The sequence below is a fragment of the Chlorocebus sabaeus genome, chromosome 14, assembly GCF_047675955.1.
Source record: "Chlorocebus sabaeus isolate Y175 chromosome 14, mChlSab1.0.hap1, whole genome shotgun sequence".
Taxonomy (NCBI): Eukaryota; Metazoa; Chordata; class Mammalia; order Primates; family Cercopithecidae; genus Chlorocebus; species Chlorocebus sabaeus.
In genome coordinates, this window is record NC_132917.1 from 85080169 (window position 1) to 85088410 (window position 8242).

The window sequence follows — 8242 nt, forward strand, 5'->3', positions numbered from 1 at the left end:
GGTCACCCGAGAGACCAAGGCATGACAGAATTGGAACTTTTAGCTCATCCCCCAACCTCCAGGAGGGAAAAGGGGCTGGCTACTGAGTCAATCACCATTGGTCACTGATTTCATCAATCGTGCCTGTGTAATGAAACCTCCATAAAAATCCCTAAATGATGAGATTCGGGGAGCTTCCGGGTTGGTGAACACACTGAAGTGCTAGGAGGGCAGTGTGCCCAGGGGAGACATAGAAGCCCTGTGTGCCCCTCCAATACCATGCCCTATGCTTCCACCTGGCTGTCTCTGAGCATACGTGCTTTATCATGAAATGGTAAGCCTAACAAAAGTGTTTCCCAGAGTTCTGTGAGCCATTCTGGCAAATTATTGAACATGAAGAGGGGGTAGTGGGAACCTAGGACTTACATAGCTGGTTGATCAGAAATACAGATGATAACCTGGTACCAGTAACCAACATCCGAAATCAGGGCAATCTTGTGGGATGGAGCTCTTTAACTGGTGGCATTGACACTAATTCTAGGTAGATAATGTCAGAATGGAATTGATTTGTTGGATACCCAGTTGGTCATCTGGAGAGTTGAATAATTGGCCAGTATAAGAAAAAACTCACACATGTGATGGCAGAAGTATTGTGAATAAAAGCAGCTCAGAGCTCCCTACTCCCAAACCAGAAAACCTAGAGTCATCTTCGATGCCACCCTCTCACCACCCACCCTCTGCACTATCCCTGCCAATCGCTTGCCAAGGTATCCTGCTTCCACCCCCAAATACCTCTCTCATCTCCCATCTTCACTTTTCATTCATCATTTGCTCATTCAATCACAGATTATTTGCTCTAACCTTCTCTGTGCCAGGCTTTGTGATAGGCATTGGAGTCAGAAAAACGAATGAGACCTGGTAGGAAAATCACAAGGTAGTGGTAAAACAAAAACCACAACATAATCATAAAGCAATGGGATGCACACAGAGAGAAATGCACAGAGCTGCCAGGTGTGGTGGCTCACGCCTGTAATCCCAGCACTTTGGGAGGCCAAGGCGGGCAGATCATGAGGTCAGGGGTTCGAGATCAGCCTGACCAACATGGTGAAACCCCGTCTCTACTAAAAATAGAAAATTAGCCAGGTGTGGTGGCACATGCCTGTAATCCCAGCTACTCAGGAGGCTAAGGCAGGAGGATCACTTGAACTCGGGAGGCGGAGATTGCAGTGAGCCAAGATCGCGCTACTGCACGCCAGCCTAAATGACACAGCGAGACTCTGTTTCAAAGAAAAAAAAAAAAAGAAAGAAATGCACAGAGCATCGCAGAGTCCAGGGCAGGGGTCCCTGACCAAGCTCAGGAATGGTGGGGGATGGGGTGGGGACATCAGTGGAGTTTTTGGGTTTTTTTTGTTTTGTTTTGTTTGAGACAGGGTCTTCCTCTGTCACCCAGGCTGGAGTGCAGTGGTGTGATCATAGTTCACTGCAACCTTGAACTCCAGGGTTCAAGAGATCCCCCTGCCTCAGCCTCCTGAGTAGGTGGGATTACAGGCATGAGCCACCACACCCAGTCAATAGACTTTTCTTGATGGGGGTGACGCCCAAGCTTTAAGTTTGAAGACTAAAGGAGAGCTGGCACACCAAGAGTATAGGAGAGGAGAGGACACAGCAGGCTGGTAGGGCAGCTTTGAGCATGGCTCAGAGGCGAGGCAAGCAAGGTCTGAATCACTTGTGCTCCAAGTCTAGGCCCACATTACTTCTTACATGGACAAGAGTCCAGCAACTGCTCTACCCACACATTTTCCTCCCCTACCATCAGAAAAATCTCCCTAAAGCTCAAATTTGACTTCCTGTCTTCCCTGCTGGCTACCTTCTGCTGGTTCCCCTTTCTGATCTGTGGCGTCTCAGCTCCACCTCTGTTCATAAACTTCATATGGTGCCTTCAAAAGTATTTCCGTCTCTGAACCTTCATCCCTGCACTACTGTCTGCCTGCAATTTCCTGCCCTACCTTGGTTGATGAGGTGGACTCCTATTCATACTTCAGAGTGACTCAGATGTGACTTGTTCCACAAAGTCCCCTCCCACTTGCACTCAGCTCCGTGGTGCACGTATTCCAGGGCCGTGAGCTTCACCTCTCTGCACAGCTGTGAGGGTGCAGACCTCCTCTGCTGGCACCAGGGCCCGGCCTGCGGTGGGCCTTTAGCACATGCGGAATTAAGGCTCCCGGTAGGTGAAAATGCAGCTAATGACCAGGAAGCTAGAAGCTGTTGGAACATTTTTGAAACCCTTTAGACCTGGAAATAGCTCTGTGTGAGAGGATTGCTGATAGAGAAGGCTGGAAGTGAGGTCCCTCTGTCCCCAGCTTGCCTCAGACCCTGGTTCCAGATACAGCCACATGTGTTTCCAACCAAGACTCTGGTCTGGCTCCTCAACCAAACCTCCCCTGTGTCCATGGATCTGTTTGAACTCCCATTTATAACCGTAAGAGGTTGTGGGTTAGAGAGGCACTGTGCTAATGATGGCTGTATTGTTATTATGATTGTGAAGCTGTTCTATTTTACATAGAATACAAGTTTATGTACATTACGATTAAGACTAGTAAAGCTCTTTGGAACTTTAAAAACAAATCCCTGTCAGGTGTGATGGCTCGTGCCTATAATCCTAGCTCTTTGGGAGTCCAAGGCAGGAGGACTGGTTGAGCCCAATTCTCCAGGAATTTGAGACCAGCCTGGGCAACATAGTAAGACCCCATCGCTACAAAAAAAAAAAAAAATCAAAAAGTTAGCCAGACATGGTGGCATGCACCTTTAGTCCCAGCTACTCAGGAGGCTGAGGCAGGAGGACTGTTTGAGCCCAGGAGGTTGAACCTACAGTAAGCCATGCTCTCACCACTGCACTCTAGCTTGGGCAACAGAGTGAGATCCTGTCTCAAAAAAACAAAACAAAACAAATCTCAATTCAATTACATTTAATTATTCCAAAAACCAAGCTCTCTCATTGTACAACATTCAAACGATAAAGTAAGAAAAAGTGCCTATGTGCCCCAAATTGGCGTGACTACTGCTTGCAGTTTATTTGTGTGTCCTGTCAGCCTATAGAAACACAAGTGTCTGTGTGTGAGTGTAACTTTGACCCCTTCTCCTCCTCCTCCAACAAATGTACATGTATATATATATATTCTTTTTGTTTGTTTTGTTTTGTTTTGTTTGTTTGTTTTTGATGTTAGTAGAGACAAGGTCTCACTATGTTGCCCAGGCTGGTCACAAACTCCTGAGCTCATGCGATCCTCTCACCTTGGCCTCCCCTAAAGTACTGAGATTATAGGTGTGAGCCACTATGCTCAGCCTATATATTCTTTTTTTTTTTTTTTTTTTTTTTTTTTTGAGACAGAGTCTTGCTCTGTCACCCAGGCTGCAGTGCAATAGCGTGATCTTGGCTCACTGCAACCTCCACCTCCTGGGTTCAAGCGATTCTCCTGCCTCAGCCTCTTGAGTAGCTGGGATTACAGGCATGCACCACCACACCAAGCTAATTTTGTATTTTTAGTAGAGATGGGGTTCCACCAGTCAGGTTGTTCTTGAACTCCTGACCTCAGGTGATCTGCCCACCACAGCCTCCTAAAGTGTTGGGATTACAGGCGTGAGCCACCACGGTCAGCCTTTTTTTTTTTTTTTTTTTTTTTTTTGGTGAGACAGAGTCTTGCTCTGTCGCCCAGGCTGGAGTGAAGTGGCACGATCTTGGCTTACTGCAACCTCTGCCTCCTGGGTTCAAGCAATTCTCCTGCCTCAGCCTCCTGAGTAGCTGGGATTACAGGTGTCCGCCATCAAGCCCAGCTAATTTTCTGTATTTTTAGTAGAGATGGGGTTTCACCATGTTGGCCAGGCTGGTCTTGAACTCCTGACCTCAGGTGATCTGCTCGCCTCGGCCTCCCAAAGTGCTGAGATTACAGGCGTGAGCCACCGCGCCTGGCCCTAATTTTTGTATTTTTAGTAGATACGGGGTTTCACCATATTGGCCAGGCTGGTCTTGAACTCCTAACCTCAGGTGATCTGCCCACCTCAGCCTCCCAAAGTGTTAGGATTACAGGCATGAGCCACCATGCCCTGCTATATATCCTTTTTTTTTTTTTTTTTTTTTTGAGAAGGAGTCTCACTCTGTCACCCAGGCTAGAGTGCAGTGGCACGATCTTGGCTCGCTGCACCCTCCACCTCCTGGGTTCAAGCAATTCTCCTGCCTCAGCCTCCTGACTAGCTGGGATTACAGGCACACGCCACCACGGCTGGCTAATTTTTTGGTATTTTTTAGTAGAGGTGGGGTTTCGCCATGTTAGTCAGGCTGGTTTCAAACCCCTGACTTTGTGATCCGCCTGCTTTGGCCTCCCAAAGTGCTGCGATTACAGGCATGAGCCACTGCACCTGGCCTTATATTCTTTTTTTTTTTTTTTTTTTTTTATAACCAGCCTGATGGGGTCAGGTGCAGTGGCTCCTGCCTGTAATCCCAGCATTTTGGGAGGCTGAGGTGGGCGGATCACTTGAGGTCAGGAGTTAGAGACCAGCCTGGCTAATATATAGTGAAACCCATCTCTGCTAAAAATACAAAAATTAGCTGGGTGTGGTGACGCACGACTGTAATCCCAGCTACTCAGGAGGCTGAGTCTGGAAAATCACTTGAACCCGGGACAATTGCACTCCAGCCTGGGCAACAAGAGCGAGACTCCGTCTCAAAACAAAACAAAACAAAACAAAACAACTTGATGGACATCTTTGTCAGTACATATAATTCTATTTGGTTACTTTTAAAGGTCATATAGTAAGACTTATTATATTAGGGTCAGCAAAGTATGGTCTCTAGACCAATTATGGCCCAGCACCTAAATGAAGTTGTATGGGAACATAGCCATGCCTATTCCTTTCCATAGAGTCTCAGCCTACTTTTGCACAATAGTAGCAGAATTAAAAGGTTGCATCAGAGACTCTGTTGCCTACAAAGTCCAGAGAGTTTACTATCTAGCTCTTTACAGAAAAAGTATGCCAACCTGTGCAATATATGGCTGTATCATGCTTTATTTAGCCAGTCCCTGTTAATAACATTTAAATTGTTTCCACTTGTTCAGCATTAACAATCTCACAATTAACACTTTCTTTTTCAACATTTACATCAGTTGATGGCCACCATGGCTATCAGTGAGTGAGAACATTAGTAAGTGTGAACCCAATGTGTCAATACAGAAATATTTCCTTTAAGAGTGGACCCTCTCATTAATAGACATTGGCTCCAGGGGCAACTCTGGAAATAGGAGCAATTACCAAAGTTGCCAAGGCAAAGGGCTGTACAGAAAAATCTCATTTTCATAATAAAGAACCAGAACACTCAGCAAAGAGCATCAAAGCAGACTTCAGGGTCCAGCATGAGGTGAAAATTCAGGGATGCAGAACAATGAAACATAGATACGAGCCGAGGATGGCCTACCGTCACTGACGGAGTGACATAAAGGAGCCCAAAAGTAAAGGGAAGGATATCATTTCAAACATTAGCTGGGCACGGTGGCACATGCCTGTAAGCAATCCCAGCTACTCAGAAGCTGAGGCAGGAGAATTGCTTAAATCCAGCAGTTCAAGGCTGCAGTGAGCCATGATCGTACCACTGCACTCCAGCCTGGGCAAGACAGCGAGATCCTGTTGAAAGAAAGAAAGAGGCCGGACGCAGTGGCTCACGTCTGTAATCCCAGCACTTTGGGAGGCTGAGGCAGGTGGATCGCCTGAGTTAAGGAGTTTGAGACCAGCCTGGCCAACACAGTGAATCCCTGTCTCTATTTAAAATACAGAAAATTAGCTGGGCTTGGTGGCGGACGCCTGTAATCCCAGCTACTCGGGAGGCTGAGGCAGGAGAATCGCTTGAACCTGGAAGGCAGAGGTTGCAGTGAGCCGAGATCATGCCACTGCACTCCAGCCTGGTCAATAAGAGCGAAACTCCGTTTCAAGAAAAAAAAGAAAAGAAAAGAGAGAGAGAAAGAGAGAGAGGAAGGAAAGGAGGAAGGAAGGGAGCAAGGGAGGGGTAAGGAAAGGGAAGGGAAAGAAAGGAAGGAAAGACGGAAAGAAAGAAAGAAAAGTAGCAATTACCAAGCATTTGCCAGGCACAAGTGCTTGATACTGTACAGGCAGGCATGGTATTCCAAATGTTCAATAAGGATTATGGCTCAGACATCAGCCAGTCAGAACAGATGCAGAACTTTTTCATTTTTTTTTTCCTTCCTTCCTTCCTTCCTTCCTTCCTTCCTTCCTTCCTTCCTTCCTTCCTTCCTTCCTTCCTTCCTTCCTCCCTCCCTCCCTCGCTGCCACCCTTCCCTCTCTCCCTCCTTCCCTCCCTCCTTCTCTTTCTTTCTTCCTTTTTTTTTTTTTTTTTTTTTTTTTGAGACACAGTCTTACTCTTTCACACAGGCTGGAGTACAGTGGGGTGGTGCAATCATGGCTCACTACAGCCTCGACCTCCCAGACTCAAGCGATTCTCCCACCTCGGCCTCCGTAGTGCTGCGATTACAGGCATGAGCCACTGCACTCGGCCAGATGCAGGACTTAAATAATTGATATCACTGACCCAGTGTGAGTTGCTGAGTATCACACTGCCCGTATTCAGTACTCAATTTAATCCCCTATTCAGTACTCAATTTAATCCCCACAGTCATATGCCACCTGACAGTCAAGAGAAGCAACTTTGAGGAAAAATATCAACCAACACAGTTTCCTTCTCCTCCAAGCATGTCTCAGGATATGTTCCCTCCACTCTAACCACTGATAGTAAGTGAAGAAGCAATTGTCAGACCTCCTGCACAGTCTCAGACTGTACTAGAAAAGATGGATATGTGTGTGTAAAGTTATATATTGCTATAGATATTTCTCCAAAGAAGATATACAAGTGGCCAATACGCACAAGAAAAGATGCTCGACTGGGCGTGATGGCTCATGCCTGTAATCCCAGCACTCTGGAGGCTGAGGCGGGCAGATTACCTGAGGTCAGGAGTTTGAGACCAGTGTGGCCAACATGGCAAAACCCCATCTCTACTAAAAATACAAAAAAATTAGCCAGGCACGGTAGCAGGCGCCTGTAATTCCAGCTACTTGGAAGGCTGACGCAAGAGAATTGCTTGAACCCAGGAGTTGGAGGTTGCAGTGAGCTGAGACGGCGCCACTGCACTCCAGCCTGGGCAACAGAGCAGGACTCCATCTCAAAAAAAAAAAAAGAAAAAGAAAGAAAGAAAAGAAAAGATGCTCAACATTATTAGTTATTAGAGAAGCGCAAATCAAAACCACGAGATACTACCCCACATCCACTAGAATGGATATAATAAAAAGAGGGACCATAACAAGCGTCAGTAAGGATGTGTGTAGAAGTTGAAGCCCTCATCCACTGAAGGTAGGAATGTAAAACAGCATAGTTGCTGCGGAAAACAATTTGGCAGTTGCTTAAAAAGTTAAACAGAGGTACCACATAACCCAGCAATTCCACTCCTAGGTATATACCCAAGAGAAATGAAAACAAGTGTCCACACAAAACTTTTACACAAATGCTCATAGCAGCACTATTTACAATAGCCAAAAGTAGAAACAACACAAATGCTCATCAACTGATGAATGGCTGAACACAATATGGTATATCCATACAATAGGCTATATTATGCAGCCATGAGATGTACTGAGACGTGCTACAACATGGATGAACCTTGAGGATGTTGTGCTAAGTGAAAGAACAGACACAAGGCCCGGTGCAGTGGCTCATGCCTGTAATCCCAGCACTTTGGGAGGCTAAGGCGGGCAGATCACCTGAGGTCAGGAGTTCGAGACCAGCCTGACCAACATGGTGAAACCCCATCTCTATTTTTAAAAAGTACAAAACTTAGCCAGGCGTGGTGGTGTGCACCTGTAATCCCAGCTACTTGGCAGGGTGAGGCAGGAGAATCGTTTGAACCTGGGAGGCAGAGCTTGCAGTGAGCCAAGATCGCACCACTGCACTCCAGCCCGGGCGACAGAGCGAGACTCCGTCTCCAAAGAAAAAAAAACAAAAACAGAAACAAAAGGCCACATAGTATATATGATTCCATTTTTAGGGAATGTCCAGAACAGGCAAATCCATGGACACTGAAAGTAGATTCATGGCAGCCTTGAGACTGAGGGTGGGAGAAAAGGAAATGACTGCTAATGGGTACAGGCTGATGAAAATGTTCTAGAATTAGATAGTGGGGATGGTTACATAACTTTGTTAACATACTAA